This window comes from Argiope bruennichi, chromosome 9 (assembly GCF_947563725.1).
Source record: "Argiope bruennichi chromosome 9, qqArgBrue1.1, whole genome shotgun sequence".
Lineage (NCBI taxonomy): Eukaryota > Metazoa > Arthropoda > Arachnida > Araneae > Araneidae > Argiope > Argiope bruennichi.
This window is the reverse complement of record NC_079159.1, coordinates 79,550,447-79,563,990: the sequence shown is the minus strand read 5'-3', so window position 1 is coordinate 79,563,990 and position 13,544 is coordinate 79,550,447. Positions and strand designations below refer to the sequence as shown.

Sequence of the window (13,544 nt, the reverse complement as noted above, 5' to 3'; positions counted from 1 at the left end):
CCGTCGATAGCTCAGTTGGCAGAGTGGTGGACTGTAGATGCCCTAAAGACGATATCCATAGGTCGCTGGTTCGACTCCGGCTCGACGGAAGATGTTATTTTGATTAGAATTTAAAAGTGTAGTTTCTTTCGATTTGCTAGATTCCCAGCTCTTTTTCGAATAAGTAATTGTGGGAAATATTATAGTTAGCATTTTGTTTTGTTGAACATCCTTCTACTCCTTTAACTGAACTTCAATCTGAAAAAATGAAATCAGCAAAGCCTTCGCATCCGTCGATAGCTCAGTTGGCAGAGCGGTGGACTGTAGATGCCCTAAAGACGATATCCATAGGTCGCTGGTTCGACTCCGGCTCGACGGAAGATGTTATTTTGATTGGAATTTAAAAGTGTAGTTTCGTTCGATTTGCTAGATTCCCAGCTCTTTTTCGAATAAGTAATTGTTGGAAATATTATAGTTAGCATTTTGTTTTGTTGAACATCCTTCTACTCCTTTAACTGAACTTCAATCTAAAAAAATGAAATCAGCAAAACCTTCGCATCCGTCGACAGCTCAGTTGCATAGCGGTGGACTGTAGATGCTCTAAAGACGATATCCATAGGTCGCTGGTTCGACTCCGGCTCGACGTAATGTGTTATTTTGATTGGAATTTAAAAGTGTAGTTTCGTTCGATTTGCTAGATTCCCAGCTCTTTTTCGAATAATTAATTGTTGGAAATATTATAGTTAGCATTTTGTTTTGTTGAACATCCATCTACTCCTTTAACTGAACTTCAATCTGAAAAAATGAAATCAGCAAAACCTTCGCATCCGTCGATAGCTCAGTTGGCAGAGCGGTGGACTGTAGATGCTCTAAAGACGATATCCATAGGTCGCTGGTTCGACTCCGGCTCGACGGAAAGTGTTATTTTGATTGGAATTTAAAAGTGTATTTTCTTTCGATTTGCTAGATTCCCAGATCTTTTTCGAATAAGTAATTGTTGGAAATATTATAGTTAGCATTTTGTTTTGTTGAACATCCTTCTACTTCTTTAACTGAACTTCAATCTGAAAAAATGAAATCAGCAAAACCTTCGCATCCGTCGATAGCTCAGTTGGCAGAGCGGTTTACTGTAGATGCCCTTAAGACGATATCCATAGGTCGCTGGCTCGACTCCGGCTCGACGGAAGATGTTATTTTGATTGGAATTTAAAAGTGTAGTTTCGTTCGATTTGCTAGATTCCCAGCTCTTTTTCGAATAACTAATTGTTGGAAATATTATAGTTAGCATTTTGTTTTGTTCAACATCCTTCTACTCCTTTAACTTAACTTCAATCTGAAAAAATGAAATCAGCAAAACCTTCGCATCCGTCTATAGCTCAGTTGGCAGAGCGGTGGACTATAGATGCCCTAAAGACGATATCCATAGGTCGCTGGCTCGACTCCGGCTCGACGGAAGATGTTATTTTGATTGGAATTTAAAAGTATAGTATCGTTCGATTTGCTAGATTCCCAGCTCTTTTTCGAATAAGTAATTGTTGGAAATATTATAGTTAGCATTTTGTTTTGTTGAACATCCTTCTCCTCCTTTAACTGAACTTCAATATGAAAAAATGAAATCAGCAACACCTTCGCAAATGTTGTTAGCTCAGTTGGCAGAGCGGTGGACTGTAGATGCCCTAAAGACGATATCCATAGGTCGCTGGTTCGACTCCGGCTCGACGGAAGATGTTATTTTGATTGGAATTTAAAAGTGTAGTTTTTTTCGATTTGCTAGATTCCCAGCTCTTTTTCGAATAAGTAATTGTTGGAAATATTATAGTTAGCATTTTGTTTTGTTGAACATCCTTCTACTCCTTTAACTGAACTTCAACCTGAAAAAATGAAATCAGCAAAACCTTCGCATCCGTCGATAGCTCAGTTGGCAGAGCGGTGGACTGTAGATGCCCTAAAGACGATATCCATAGGTCGCTGGTTCGACTCCGGCTCGACGGAAGATGTTATTTTGATTGGAATTTAAAAGTGTAGTTTCGTTCGATTTTCTAGATTCCCAGCTCTTTTTCGAATAAGTAATTGTTGGAAATATTATAGTTAGCATTTTGTTTTGTTGAACATCCTTCTCCTCCTTTAACTGAACTTTAATATGGAAAAATGAAATCAGTAAAACCTTCGCATCCGTCGATAGCTCAGTTGGCAGAGCGGTGGACTGTAGATGCCCTAAAGACGATATCCATAGGTCGCTGGTTCGACTCCGCCTCGATGGAAGATGTTATTTTGATAGGAATTTAAAAGTGTAGTTTCGTTCGATTTGCTAGATTCCCAGCTCTTTTTCGAATAAGTAATTGTTGGAAATATTATAGTTAGCATTTGGTTTTGTTGAACATCCTTCTACTCCTTTAACTGAACTTCAATCTGAAAAAATGAAATCAGCAAAACCTTCGCATCAGTCGATAGCTCAGTTGGCAGAGCGGTGGACTGTAGCTGGCCTAAAGACGATATCTATAGGTCGCTGGTTCGACTCCGGCTCGACGGAAGATGTTATTTTGATTGGAATTTAAAAGTGTTGTTTCGTTCGATTTGCTAGATTCCTAGCCCTTTTTCGAATAACTAATTTTTGGAAATATTATAGTTAGCATTTTGTTTTGTTGAACATCCCTCTCCTCCTTTAACTGAACTTCAATATGAAAATATGAAACCAGCAAAACCTTCGCATCCGTCGATTGCTCAGTTGGCAGAGCGGTGGACTGTAGATGCCCTAAAGACGATATCCATAGGTCGCCGGTTCGACTCCGGCTCGACGGAAGATGTTATTTTGATTGGAATTTAAAAGTGTAGTTTCGTTCGATTTGCTAGATTCCCAGCTCTTTTTCGAATAAGTAATTGTTGGAAATATTATAGTTAGCATTTTGTTTTGTTGAACATCCTTCTCCTCCTTTAACTGAACTTCAATATGGAAAAATGAAATCAGTAAAACCTTCGCATCCGTCGATAGCTCAGTTGGCAGAGCGGTGGACTGTAGATGCCCTAAAGACGATATCCATAGGTCGCTGGTTCGACTCCGGCTCGACGGAAGATGTTATTTTGATAGGAATTTAAAAGTGTAGTTTCGTTCGATTTGCTAGATTCCCAGCTCTTTTTCGAATAAGTAATTGTTGGAAATATTATAGTTAGCATTTTGTTTTGTTGAACATCCTTCTCCTCCTTTAACTGAACTTCAATATGGAAAAATGAAATCAGTAAAACCTTCGCATCCGTCGATAGCTCAGTTGGCAGAGCGGTGGACTGTAGATGCCCTAAAGACGATATCCATAGGTCGCTGGTTCGACTCCGGCTCGACGGAAGATGTTATTTTGATAGGAATTTAAAAGTGTAGTTTCGTTCGATTTGCTAGATTCCCAGCTCTTTTTCGAATAAGTAATTGTTGGAAATATTATAGTTAGCATTTTGTTTTGTTGAACATCCTTCTACTCCTTTAACTGAACTTCAATCTGAAAAAATGAAATCAGCAAAACCTTCGCATCAGTCGATAGCTCAGTTGGCAGAGCGGTGGACTGTAGCTGCCCTAAAGACGATATCTATAGGTCGCTGGTTCGACTCCGGCTCGACGGAAGATGTTATTTTGATTGGAATTTAAAAGTGTAGTTTCGTTCGATTTGCTAGATTCCCAGCTCTTTTTCGAATAAGTAATTGTTGGAAATATTATAGTTAGCATTTTGTTTTGTTGAACATCCTTCTCCTCCTTTAACTGAACTTCAATATGGAAAAATGAAATCAGTAAAACCTTCGCATCCGTCGATAGCTCAGTTGGCAGAGCGGTGGACTGTAGATGCCCTAAAGACGTTATCCATAGGTCGCTGGTTCGACTCCGGCTCGACGGAAGATGTTATTTTGATTGGAATTTAAAAGTGTAGTTTCGTTCGATTTGCTAGATTCCCAGCTCTTTTTCGAATACGTAACTGTTGGAAATATTATAGTTAGCATTTTGTTTTGTTGAACATCCTTCTACTCCTTTAACTGAACTTCAATCTGAAAAAATGAAATCAGCAAAACCTTCGCATCCGTCGATAGCTCAGTTGGCAGAGCGGTGGACTGTAGATGCTCTAAAGATGATATCCATAGGTCGCTGGTTCGACTCCGGCTCGACGGAAAGTGTTATTTTGATTAGAATTTAAAAGTGTATTTTCTTTCGATTTGCTAGATTCCCAGATATTTTTCGAATAAGTAATTGTTGGAAATATTATAGTTAGCATTTTGTTTTGTTGAACATCCTTCTACTTCTTTAACTGAACTTCAATCTGAAAAAATGAAATCAGCAAAACCTTCGCATCCGTCGATAGCTCAGTTGGCAGAGCGGTGGACTGTAGATGCCCTAAAGACGATATCCATAGGTCGCTGGCTCGACTCCGGCTCGACGGAAGATGTTATTTTGATTGGAATTTAAAAGTGTAGATTCGTTCGATTTGCTAGATTCCCAGCTCTTTTTCGAATAACTAATATTTGGAAATATTATAGTTAGCATTTTGTTTTGTTTAACATCCTTCTACTCCTTTAACTGAACTTCAATCAGAAAAAATGAAATCAGCGAAACCTTCGCATCCGTCGATAGCTCAGTTGGCAGAGCGGTGGACTGTAGATGCCCTAAAGATGATATCCATAGGTCGCTGGTTCGACTCCGGCTCGACGGAAAGTGTTATTTTGATTAGAATTTAAAAGTGTATTTTCTTTCGATTTGCTAGATTCCCAGATATTTTTCGAATAAGTAATTGTTGGAAATATTATAGTTAGCATTTTGTTTTGTTGAACATCCTTCTACTTCTTTAACTGAACTTCAATCTGAAAAAATGAAATCAGCAACACCTTCGCAAATGTTGTTAGCTCAGTTGGCAGAGCGGTGGACTGTAGATGCCCTAAAGACGATATCCATAGGTCGCTGGTTCGACTCCGGCTCGACGGAAGATGTTATTTTGATTGGAATTTAAAAGTGTAGTTTTTTTCGATTTGCTAGATTCCCAGCTCTTTTTCGAATAAGTAATTGTTGGAAATATTATAGTTAGCATTTTGTTTTGTTGAACATCCTTCTACTCCTTTAACTGAACTTCAACCTGAAAAAATGAAATCAGCAAAACCTTCGCATCCGTCGATAGCTCAGTTGGCAGAGCGGTGGACTGTAGATGCCCTAAAGACGATATCCATAGGTCGCTGGTTCGACTCCGGCTCGACGGAAGATGTTATTTTGATTGGAATTTAAAAGTGTAGTTTCGTTCGATTTTCTAGATTCCCAGCTCTTTTTCGAATAAGTAATTGTTGGAAATATTATAGTTAGCATTTTGTTTTGTTGAACATCCTTCTCCTCCTTTAACTGAACTTTAATATGGAAAAATGAAATCAGTAAAACCTTCGCATCCGTCGATAGCTCAGTTGGCAGAGCGGTGGACTGTAGATGCCCTAAAGACGATATCCATAGGTCGCTGGTTCGACTCCGCCTCGATGGAAGATGTTATTTTGATAGGAATTTAAAAGTGTAGTTTCGTTCGATTTGCTAGATTCCCAGCTCTTTTTCGAATAAGTAATTGTTGGAAATATTATAGTTAGCATTTGGTTTTGTTGAACATCCTTCTACTCCTTTAACTGAACTTCAATCTGAAAAAATGAAATCAGCAAAACCTTCGCATCAGTCGATAGCTCAGTTGGCAGAGCGGTGGACTGTAGCTGGCCTAAAGACGATATCTATAGGTCGCTGGTTCGACTCCGGCTCGACGGAAGATGTTATTTTGATTGGAATTTAAAAGTGTTGTTTCGTTCGATTTGCTAGATTCCTAGCCCTTTTTCGAATAACTAATTTTTGGAAATATTATAGTTAGCATTTTGTTTTGTTGAACATCCCTCTCCTCCTTTAACTGAACTTCAATATGAAAATATGAAACCAGCAAAACCTTCGCATCCGTCGATTGCTCAGTTGGCAGAGCGGTGGACTGTAGATGCCCTAAAGACGATATCCATAGGTCGCCGGTTCGACTCCGGCTCGACGGAAGATGTTATTTTGATTGGAATTTAAAAGTGTAGTTTCGTTCGATTTGCTAGATTCCCAGCTCTTTTTCGAATAAGTAATTGTTGGAAATATTATAGTTAGCATTTTGTTTTGTTGAACATCCTTCTCCTCCTTTAACTGAACTTCAATATGGAAAAATGAAATCAGTAAAACCTTCGCATCCGTCGATAGCTCAGTTGGCAGAGCGGTGGACTGTAGATGCCCTAAAGACGATATCCATAGGTCGCTGGTTCGACTCCGGCTCGACGGAAGATGTTATTTTGATAGGAATTTAAAAGTGTAGTTTCGTTCGATTTGCTAGATTCCCAGCTCTTTTTCGAATAAGTAATTGTTGGAAATATTATAGTTAGCATTTTGTTTTGTTGAACATCCTTCTCCTCCTTTAACTGAACTTCAATATGGAAAAATGAAATCAGTAAAACCTTCGCATCCGTCGATAGCTCAGTTGGCAGAGCGGTGGACTGTAGATGCCCTAAAGACGATATCCATAGGTCGCTGGTTCGACTCCGGCTCGACGGAAGATGTTATTTTGATAGGAATTTAAAAGTGTAGTTTCGTTCGATTTGCTAGATTCCCAGCTCTTTTTCGAATAAGTAATTGTTGGAAATATTATAGTTAGCATTTTGTTTTGTTGAACATCCTTCTACTCCTTTAACTGAACTTCAATCTGAAAAAATGAAATCAGCAAAACCTTCGCATCAGTCGATAGCTCAGTTGGCAGAGCGGTGGACTGTAGCTGCCCTAAAGACGATATCTATAGGTCGCTGGTTCGACTCCGGCTCGACGGAAGATGTTATTTTGATTGGAATTTAAAAGTGTAGTTTCGTTCGATTTGCTAGATTCCCAGCTCTTTTTCGAATAAGTAATTGTTGGAAATATTATAGTTAGCATTTTGTTTTGTTGAACATCCTTCTCCTCCTTTAACTGAACTTCAATATGGAAAAATGAAATCAGTAAAACCTTCGCATCCGTCGATAGCTCAGTTGGCAGAGCGGTGGACTGTAGATGCCCTAAAGACGTTATCCATAGGTCGCTGGTTCGACTCCGGCTCGACGGAAGATGTTATTTTGATTGGAATTTAAAAGTGTAGTTTCGTTCGATTTGCTAGATTCCCAGCTCTTTTTCGAATACGTAACTGTTGGAAATATTATAGTTAGCATTTTGTTTTGTTGAACATCCTTCTACTCCTTTAACTGAACTTCAATCTGAAAAAATGAAATCAGCAAAACCTTCGCATCCGTCGATAGCTCAGTTGGCAGAGCGGTGGACTGTAGATGCTCTAAAGATGATATCCATAGGTCGCTGGTTCGACTCCGGCTCGACGGAAAGTGTTATTTTGATTAGAATTTAAAAGTGTATTTTCTTTCGATTTGCTAGATTCCCAGATATTTTTCGAATAAGTAATTGTTGGAAATATTATAGTTAGCATTTTGTTTTGTTGAACATCCTTCTACTTCTTTAACTGAACTTCAATCTGAAAAAATGAAATCAGCAAAACCTTCGCATCCGTCGATAGCTCAGTTGGCAGAGCGGTGGACTGTAGATGCCCTAAAGACGATATCCATAGGTCGCTGGCTCGACTCCGGCTCGACGGAAGATGTTATTTTGATTGGAATTTAAAAGTGTAGATTCGTTCGATTTGCTAGATTCCCAGCTCTTTTTCGAATAACTAATATTTGGAAATATTATAGTTAGCATTTTGTTTTGTTTAACATCCTTCTATTCCTTTAACTGAACTTCAATCAGAAAAAATGAAATCAGCGAAACCTTCGCATCCGTCGATAGATCAGTTGGCAGAGCGGTGGACTGTAGGTGCCCTAAAGACGATATCCATAGGTCGCTGGTTCGACTCCGGCTCGACGGAAGATGTTATTTTGATTGGAATTTAAAAGTGTTGTTTCGTTCGATTTGCTAGATTCCTAGCTCTTTTTCGAATAAGTAATTGTTGGAAATATTATAGTTAGCATTTTGTTTTGTTGAACATCCTTCTCCTCCTTTAACTGAACTTCAATATGAAAAAATGAAATCAGCAACACCTTCGCAAATGTTGTTAGCTCAGTTGCCAGAGCGGTGGACTGTAGATGCCCTAAAGACGATATCCATAGGTCGCTGGTTCGACTCCGGCTCGACGGAAAGTGTTATTTTGATTGGAATTTAAAAGTGTAGTTTCTTCCGATTTGCTAGATTCCCAGCTCTTTTTAGAATAAGTAATTGTTGGAAATATTATAGTTAGCATTTTGTTTTGTTGAACATCCTTCTACTCCTTTAACTGAACTTCAATCTGAAAAAATGAAATCAGCAAAACCTTCGCATCCGTCGATAGCTCAGTTGGCAGAGCGGTGGACTGTAGATGCCCTAAAGACGATATCCATAGGTCTCCGGCTCGACGGAAGATGTTATTTTGATTGGAATTTAAAAGTGTAGTATCGTTCGATTTGCTAGATTCCCAGCTCTTTTTCGAATAAGTAATTGTTGGAAATATTATAGTTAGCATTTTGTTTTGTTGAACATCCTTCTCCTCCTTTAACTGAACTTCAATATGAAAAAATGAAATCAGCAACGCCTTCGCAAATGTTGTTAGCTCAGTTGCCAGAGCGGTGGACTGTAGATGCCCTAAAGACGATATCCATAGGTCGCTGGTTCGACTCCGGCTCAACGGAAGATGTTATTTTGATTGGAATTTAAAAGTGTAGTTTCTTTCGATTTGCTAGATTCCCAGCTCTTTTTCGAATAAGTAATTGTTGGAAATATTATAGTTAGAATTTTGTTTTGTTGAACATCCTTCTACTCCTTTAACTGAACTTCAATCAAAAAAAAATGAAATCAGACAAATCTTCGCATCCGTCGATAGCTCAGTTAGCAGAGCGGTGGACTATAGATGCCCTAAAGACGATATCCATAGGTCGCTGGTTCGACTCCGGCACGACGGAAGATGTTATTTTGATTGTAATTTAAAAGTGTAGTTTCGTTCGATTTGCTAGATTCCCAGCTCTCTTTCGAAAAAGTAATTGTTGGAAATATTATAGTTAGCATTTTGTTTTGTTGAACATCCTTATACTCCTTTAACTGAACTTCAACCTGAAAAAATGAAATCAGAAAAACCTTCGCATCCGTCGATAGCTCAGTTGGCAGAGCGGTGGACTGTAGATGCCCTAAAGACGATATCCATAGGTCGCTGGCTCGACTCCGGCTCGACGGAAGATGTTATTTTGATTGGAATTTAAAAGTGTAGTTTCGTTCGATTTGCTAGATTCCCAGCTCTTTTTCGAATAAGTAATTGTTGGAAATATTATAGTTAGCATTTTGTTTTGTTGAACATCCTTCTCCTCCTTTAACTGAACTTCAATATGGAAAAATGAAATCAGTAAAACCTTCGCATCCGTCGATAGCTCAGTTGGCAGAGCGGTGGACTGTAGATGCCCTAAAGACGATATCCATAGGTCGCTGGTTCGACTCCGGCTCGACGGAAGATGTTATTTTGATAGGAATTTAAAAGTGTAGTTTCGTTCGATTTGCTAGATTCCCAGCTCTTTTTCGAATAAGTAATTGTTGGAAATATTATAGTTAGCATTTTGTTTTGTTGAACATCCTTCTACTCCTTTAACTGAACTTCAATCTGAAAAAATGAAATCAGCAAAACCTTCGCATCAGTCGATAGCTCAGTTGGCAGAGCGGTGGACTGTAGATGCCCTAAAGACGATATCCATAGGTCGCTGGTTCGACTCCGGCTCGACGGAAGATGTTATTTTGATTGGAATTTAAAAGTGTAGTTTCGTTCGATTTGCTAGATTCCCAGCTCTTTTTCGAATAATTAATTGTTGGAAATATTATAGTTAGCATTTTGTTTTCTTCAACATCCTTCTACTCCTTTAACTGCACTTCAATCTAAAAAAATGAAATCAGCAAAACCTTCGCATCCGTCGACAGCTCAGTTGGCATAGCGGTGGACTGTAGATGCTCTAAAGACGATATCCATAGGTCGCTGGTTCGACTCCGGCTCGACGGAATGTGTTATTTTGATTGGAATTTAAAAGTGTAGTTTCGTTCGATTTGCTAAATTCCCAGCTCTCTTTCGAATAAGTAAATGTTGGAAATATTATAGTTAGCATTTTGTTTTGTTGAACATCCTTCTACTCCTTTAACTGAACTTCAATCTGAAAAAATGAAATCAGCAAAGCCTTCGCATCCGTCGATAGCTCAGTTGGCAGAGCGGTGGACTGTAGCTTCCCTAAAGACGATATCCATAGGTCGCAGGCTCGACTCCGGCTCGACGGAAGATGTTATTTTGATTGGAATTTAAAAGTGTAGTTTCGTTCGATTTGCTAGATTCCCAGCTCTTTTTCGAATAGTAATTGTTGGAAATATTATTGTTAGCATTTTGTTTTGTTGAACATCCTTCTACTCCTTTAACTGAACTTCAATCTGAAAAAATGAAATCAGTAAAACCTTCGTATCCGTCGATAGCTCAGTTGGCAGAGCGGTGGACTGTAGATTCCCTAAAGACGATATCCATAGGTCGCTGGTTCGACTCCGGCTCGACGGAAGATGTTATTTTGATTGGAATTTAAAAGTGTTGTTCCGTTCGATTTGCTAGATTCCCTGCTCTTTTTCGAATAAGTAATTGTTGGAAATATTATAGTTAGCATTTTGTTTTGTTGAACATCCGTCTACTCCTTTAACTGAACTTCAATCAGAAAAAATGAAATCAGCAAAACCTTCGCATCCGTCGACAGCTCAGTTGGCATAGCGGTGGACTGTAGATGCTCTAAAGACGATATCCATAGGACGCTGGTTCGACTCCGGCTCGACGGAAGATGTTATTTTGATTGGAATTTAAAAGTGTAGTTTCGTTCGATTTGCTAGATTCCCAGCTCTATTTCGAATAAGTAATTGTTGGAAATATTATAGTTAGCATTTTGTTTTGTTGAACATCCTTATACTCCTTTAACTGAACTTCAATCTGAAAAAATGAAATTAGCAAAACCTTCGCATATGTTGTTAGATCAGTTGGCAGAGCGGTGACTGTAGATGCCCTAAAGACGATATCCATAGGTCGCTGGCTCGACGGAAGATGTTATTTTGATTGGAATTTAAAAGTGTAGTTTCTTTCGATTTGCTAGATTCCCAGCTCTTTTTCGAATAAGTAATTGTTAGAAATATTATAGTTAGCATTTTGTTTGGTTGAACATCCTTCTACTCCTTTAACTGAACTTCAATCAGAAAAAATGAAATCAGCAAAACCTTCGCATCCGTCGATAGCTCAGTTGGCAGAGCGGTGGACTGTAGATGCCCTAAAGACGATATCCATAGGTCGCTGGTTCGACTCCGGCACGACGGAAAATGCTATTTTGATTGGAATTTAAAAGTGTAGTTTCGTTCGATTTGCTAGATTCCCAGCTCTCTTTCGAAAAAGTAATTGTTGGAAATATTATAGTTCGCATTTTGTTTTGTTGAACATCCTTCTACTCCTTTAACTGAACTTCAATCTGAAAAAATGAAATCAGCGAAACCTTCGCATCCGTCGATAGCTCAGTTGGCAGAGCGGTGGACTGTAGATGCCCTAAAGAGATATACATAGTTCGTTGGCTCGACGGAAGATGTTATTTTGATTGGAATTTAAAAGTGTAGTTTCGTTCGATTTGCTAGATTCCCAGCTCTTTTTCGAATAAGTAATTGTTGGAAATATTATAGTTAGCATTTTGTTTTGTTGAACATCCTTCTACTCCTTTAACTGAACTTCAATCAGAAAAAAAAGAAATCAGCAAAACCTTCGCATCCGTCGATAGCTCAGTTGGCAGAGCGGTGGATTGTAGATGCCCTAAAGACGATATCCGTAGGTCGCTGGTTCGACTCCGGCTCGACGGAAGATGTTATTTTGACTGGAATTTAAAAGTGTTGTTTCGTTCGATTTGCTAGATTCCTAGCTCTTTTTAGAATAACTAATTGTTGGAAATATTATAGTTAGCATTTTGTTTTGTTGAACATCCTTCTCCTCCTTTAACTGAACTTCAATATGAAAAAATGAAATCAGCAAATCCTTCGCATCCGTCGATAGCTCAGTTGGCAGAGCGGTGGACTGTAGATGCCCTAAAGACGATATCCATAGGTCGCTGGTTCGACTACGGCTCGACGGAAGATGTTATTTTGATTGGAATTTAAAAGTGTAGTTTCGTTCGATTTGCTAGATTCCCAGCTCTTTTTCGAATAAGTAATTGTTGGAAATATTATAGTTAGCATTTTGTTTTGTTGAACATCCTTCTACTCCTTTAACTGAACTTCAATCTGAAAAAATGAAATCAGCAAATCCTTCGCATCCGTCGATAGCTCAGTTGGCAGAGCGGTGGACTGTAGATGCCCTAAAGACGATATCCATATTTCGTTGGTTCGACTCCGGCTCGATGGAAGATGTTATTTTGATTGGAATTTAAAAGTGTAGTTTCGTTCGATTTGCTAGATTCCCAGCTCTTTTTCGAATAAGTAATTGTTGGAAATATTATAGTTAGCATTTTGTTTTGTTGAACATCCTTCTACTCCTTTAACTGAACTTCAATCAGAAAAAACGAAATCAGCAAAACCTTCGCCTCCGTCTATAGCTCAGTTGGCAGAGCGGTGGACTGTACATGCCCTAAAGACGATATCCATAGGTCGCTGGTTCGACTCCGGCTCGACGGAAGATGTTATTTTGATTGGAATTTAAAAGTGTAGTTTCGTTCGATTTGCTAGATTCCCAGCTCTAATTCGAATAAGTAATTGTTGGAAATATTATAGTTAGCATTTCGTTTTGTTGAACATCTTTCTACACCTTTAACTGAACTTCAATCAGAAAAAATGAAATCAGCAAAACCTTCGCATCCGTCGATAGCTCAGTTGGCAGAGCGGTGGACTGTAGATGCCCTAAAGACGATATCCATAGGTCGCTGGTTCGACTCCGGCTCGACGGAAGATGTTATTTTGATTGGAATTTAAAAGTGTTGTTTCGTTCGATTTGCTAGATTCCTAGGTCTTTTTCGAATAAGTAATTTTTGGAAATATTATAGTTAGCATTTTGTTTTGTTGAACATAATTCTCCTCCTTTAACTGAACTTCAATATGGAAAAATGAAATCAGTAAAACCTTCGCATCCGTCGATAGCTCAGTTGGCAGAGCGGTGGACTGTAGATGCCCTCAAGACGATATCCATAGGTCGCTGGTTCGATTCCGGCTCGGCGGAAGATGTTATTTTGATTGGAATTTAAAAGTGTAGTTTCGTTCGATTTGCTAGATTCCCAGCTCTTTTTCGAATAAGTAATTGTTGGAAATATTATAGTTAGCATTTTGTTTTGTTGAACATCCCTCTCCTCCTTTAACTTAACTTCAATCTGAAAAAATGAAATCAGCAAAACCCTCGCATCCGTCGATAGCTCAGTTGGCAGAGCGGTGGACTGTAGCTGCCCTAAAGACGATATCCATAGGTCGCTGGTTCGACTCCGGCTCGACGGAAGATGTTATTTTGATTGGAATTTAAAAGTGTTGTTTCGTT

At 38.9% G+C, this 13,544-nt stretch overlaps 24 non-coding genes across 24 annotated transcripts; all 24 read left to right on the top strand.

Moving 5' to 3' along the window:
• Nucleotides 1-89, top strand: Trnay-gua (transfer RNA tyrosine (anticodon GUA)). The gene is given in 2 exon segments: nucleotides 1-37; nucleotides 54-89. It is a non-coding gene; the product is annotated as a tRNA-Tyr (tRNA).
• Nucleotides 90-269: 180 nt separating this feature from the next.
• On the top strand, nucleotides 270-358 carry Trnay-gua (transfer RNA tyrosine (anticodon GUA)). Its single transcript is given in 2 exon segments — nucleotides 270-306; nucleotides 323-358. It is a non-coding gene; the product is annotated as a tRNA-Tyr (tRNA).
• A 448-nt stretch (nucleotides 359-806) lies between these two features.
• Nucleotides 807-895, top strand: Trnay-gua (transfer RNA tyrosine (anticodon GUA)). The gene is given in 2 exon segments: nucleotides 807-843; nucleotides 860-895. It is a non-coding gene; the product is annotated as a tRNA-Tyr (tRNA).
• A 987-nt stretch (nucleotides 896-1,882) lies between these two features.
• Trnay-gua (transfer RNA tyrosine (anticodon GUA)) lies at nucleotides 1,883-1,971 on the top strand. Its single transcript is given in 2 exon segments — nucleotides 1,883-1,919; nucleotides 1,936-1,971. It is a non-coding gene; the product is annotated as a tRNA-Tyr (tRNA).
• A 718-nt stretch (nucleotides 1,972-2,689) lies between these two features.
• Nucleotides 2,690-2,778, top strand: Trnay-gua (transfer RNA tyrosine (anticodon GUA)). The gene is given in 2 exon segments: nucleotides 2,690-2,726; nucleotides 2,743-2,778. It is a non-coding gene; the product is annotated as a tRNA-Tyr (tRNA).
• A 180-nt stretch (nucleotides 2,779-2,958) lies between these two features.
• Nucleotides 2,959-3,047, top strand: Trnay-gua (transfer RNA tyrosine (anticodon GUA)). The gene is given in 2 exon segments: nucleotides 2,959-2,995; nucleotides 3,012-3,047. It is a non-coding gene; the product is annotated as a tRNA-Tyr (tRNA).
• Nucleotides 3,048-3,227: 180 nt separating this feature from the next.
• Nucleotides 3,228-3,316, top strand: Trnay-gua (transfer RNA tyrosine (anticodon GUA)). Its single transcript is given in 2 exon segments — nucleotides 3,228-3,264; nucleotides 3,281-3,316. It is a non-coding gene; the product is annotated as a tRNA-Tyr (tRNA).
• Nucleotides 3,317-3,765: 449 nt separating this feature from the next.
• Nucleotides 3,766-3,854, top strand: Trnay-gua (transfer RNA tyrosine (anticodon GUA)). Its single transcript is given in 2 exon segments — nucleotides 3,766-3,802; nucleotides 3,819-3,854. It is a non-coding gene; the product is annotated as a tRNA-Tyr (tRNA).
• Nucleotides 3,855-4,034: 180 nt separating this feature from the next.
• Trnay-gua (transfer RNA tyrosine (anticodon GUA)) lies at nucleotides 4,035-4,123 on the top strand. The gene is given in 2 exon segments: nucleotides 4,035-4,071; nucleotides 4,088-4,123. It is a non-coding gene; the product is annotated as a tRNA-Tyr (tRNA).
• A 449-nt stretch (nucleotides 4,124-4,572) lies between these two features.
• Nucleotides 4,573-4,661, top strand: Trnay-gua (transfer RNA tyrosine (anticodon GUA)). The gene is given in 2 exon segments: nucleotides 4,573-4,609; nucleotides 4,626-4,661. It is a non-coding gene; the product is annotated as a tRNA-Tyr (tRNA).
• A 449-nt stretch (nucleotides 4,662-5,110) lies between these two features.
• Nucleotides 5,111-5,199, top strand: Trnay-gua (transfer RNA tyrosine (anticodon GUA)). The gene is given in 2 exon segments: nucleotides 5,111-5,147; nucleotides 5,164-5,199. It is a non-coding gene; the product is annotated as a tRNA-Tyr (tRNA).
• A 718-nt stretch (nucleotides 5,200-5,917) lies between these two features.
• Nucleotides 5,918-6,006, top strand: Trnay-gua (transfer RNA tyrosine (anticodon GUA)). Its single transcript is given in 2 exon segments — nucleotides 5,918-5,954; nucleotides 5,971-6,006. It is a non-coding gene; the product is annotated as a tRNA-Tyr (tRNA).
• Nucleotides 6,007-6,186: 180 nt separating this feature from the next.
• On the top strand, nucleotides 6,187-6,275 carry Trnay-gua (transfer RNA tyrosine (anticodon GUA)). The gene is given in 2 exon segments: nucleotides 6,187-6,223; nucleotides 6,240-6,275. It is a non-coding gene; the product is annotated as a tRNA-Tyr (tRNA).
• A 180-nt stretch (nucleotides 6,276-6,455) lies between these two features.
• Trnay-gua (transfer RNA tyrosine (anticodon GUA)) lies at nucleotides 6,456-6,544 on the top strand. The gene is given in 2 exon segments: nucleotides 6,456-6,492; nucleotides 6,509-6,544. It is a non-coding gene; the product is annotated as a tRNA-Tyr (tRNA).
• Nucleotides 6,545-6,993: 449 nt separating this feature from the next.
• Trnay-gua (transfer RNA tyrosine (anticodon GUA)) lies at nucleotides 6,994-7,082 on the top strand. Its single transcript is given in 2 exon segments — nucleotides 6,994-7,030; nucleotides 7,047-7,082. It is a non-coding gene; the product is annotated as a tRNA-Tyr (tRNA).
• A 180-nt stretch (nucleotides 7,083-7,262) lies between these two features.
• Trnay-gua (transfer RNA tyrosine (anticodon GUA)) lies at nucleotides 7,263-7,351 on the top strand. The gene is given in 2 exon segments: nucleotides 7,263-7,299; nucleotides 7,316-7,351. It is a non-coding gene; the product is annotated as a tRNA-Tyr (tRNA).
• A 1,514-nt stretch (nucleotides 7,352-8,865) lies between these two features.
• Trnay-aua (transfer RNA tyrosine (anticodon AUA)) lies at nucleotides 8,866-8,956 on the top strand. The gene is given in 2 exon segments: nucleotides 8,866-8,903; nucleotides 8,920-8,956. It is a non-coding gene; the product is annotated as a tRNA-Tyr (tRNA).
• Nucleotides 8,957-9,404: 448 nt separating this feature from the next.
• Nucleotides 9,405-9,493, top strand: Trnay-gua (transfer RNA tyrosine (anticodon GUA)). Its single transcript is given in 2 exon segments — nucleotides 9,405-9,441; nucleotides 9,458-9,493. It is a non-coding gene; the product is annotated as a tRNA-Tyr (tRNA).
• Nucleotides 9,494-10,479: 986 nt separating this feature from the next.
• Nucleotides 10,480-10,568, top strand: Trnay-gua (transfer RNA tyrosine (anticodon GUA)). Its single transcript is given in 2 exon segments — nucleotides 10,480-10,516; nucleotides 10,533-10,568. It is a non-coding gene; the product is annotated as a tRNA-Tyr (tRNA).
• A 705-nt stretch (nucleotides 10,569-11,273) lies between these two features.
• On the top strand, nucleotides 11,274-11,364 carry Trnay-gua (transfer RNA tyrosine (anticodon GUA)). Its single transcript is given in 2 exon segments — nucleotides 11,274-11,311; nucleotides 11,328-11,364. It is a non-coding gene; the product is annotated as a tRNA-Tyr (tRNA).
• A 437-nt stretch (nucleotides 11,365-11,801) lies between these two features.
• Trnay-gua (transfer RNA tyrosine (anticodon GUA)) lies at nucleotides 11,802-11,890 on the top strand. The gene is given in 2 exon segments: nucleotides 11,802-11,838; nucleotides 11,855-11,890. It is a non-coding gene; the product is annotated as a tRNA-Tyr (tRNA).
• Nucleotides 11,891-12,877: 987 nt separating this feature from the next.
• On the top strand, nucleotides 12,878-12,966 carry Trnay-gua (transfer RNA tyrosine (anticodon GUA)). The gene is given in 2 exon segments: nucleotides 12,878-12,914; nucleotides 12,931-12,966. It is a non-coding gene; the product is annotated as a tRNA-Tyr (tRNA).
• A 180-nt stretch (nucleotides 12,967-13,146) lies between these two features.
• Nucleotides 13,147-13,235, top strand: Trnay-gua (transfer RNA tyrosine (anticodon GUA)). Its single transcript is given in 2 exon segments — nucleotides 13,147-13,183; nucleotides 13,200-13,235. It is a non-coding gene; the product is annotated as a tRNA-Tyr (tRNA).
• A 180-nt stretch (nucleotides 13,236-13,415) lies between these two features.
• On the top strand, nucleotides 13,416-13,504 carry Trnay-gua (transfer RNA tyrosine (anticodon GUA)). Its single transcript is given in 2 exon segments — nucleotides 13,416-13,452; nucleotides 13,469-13,504. It is a non-coding gene; the product is annotated as a tRNA-Tyr (tRNA).
• The last annotated feature ends 40 nt before the right edge of the window (nucleotides 13,505-13,544 follow it).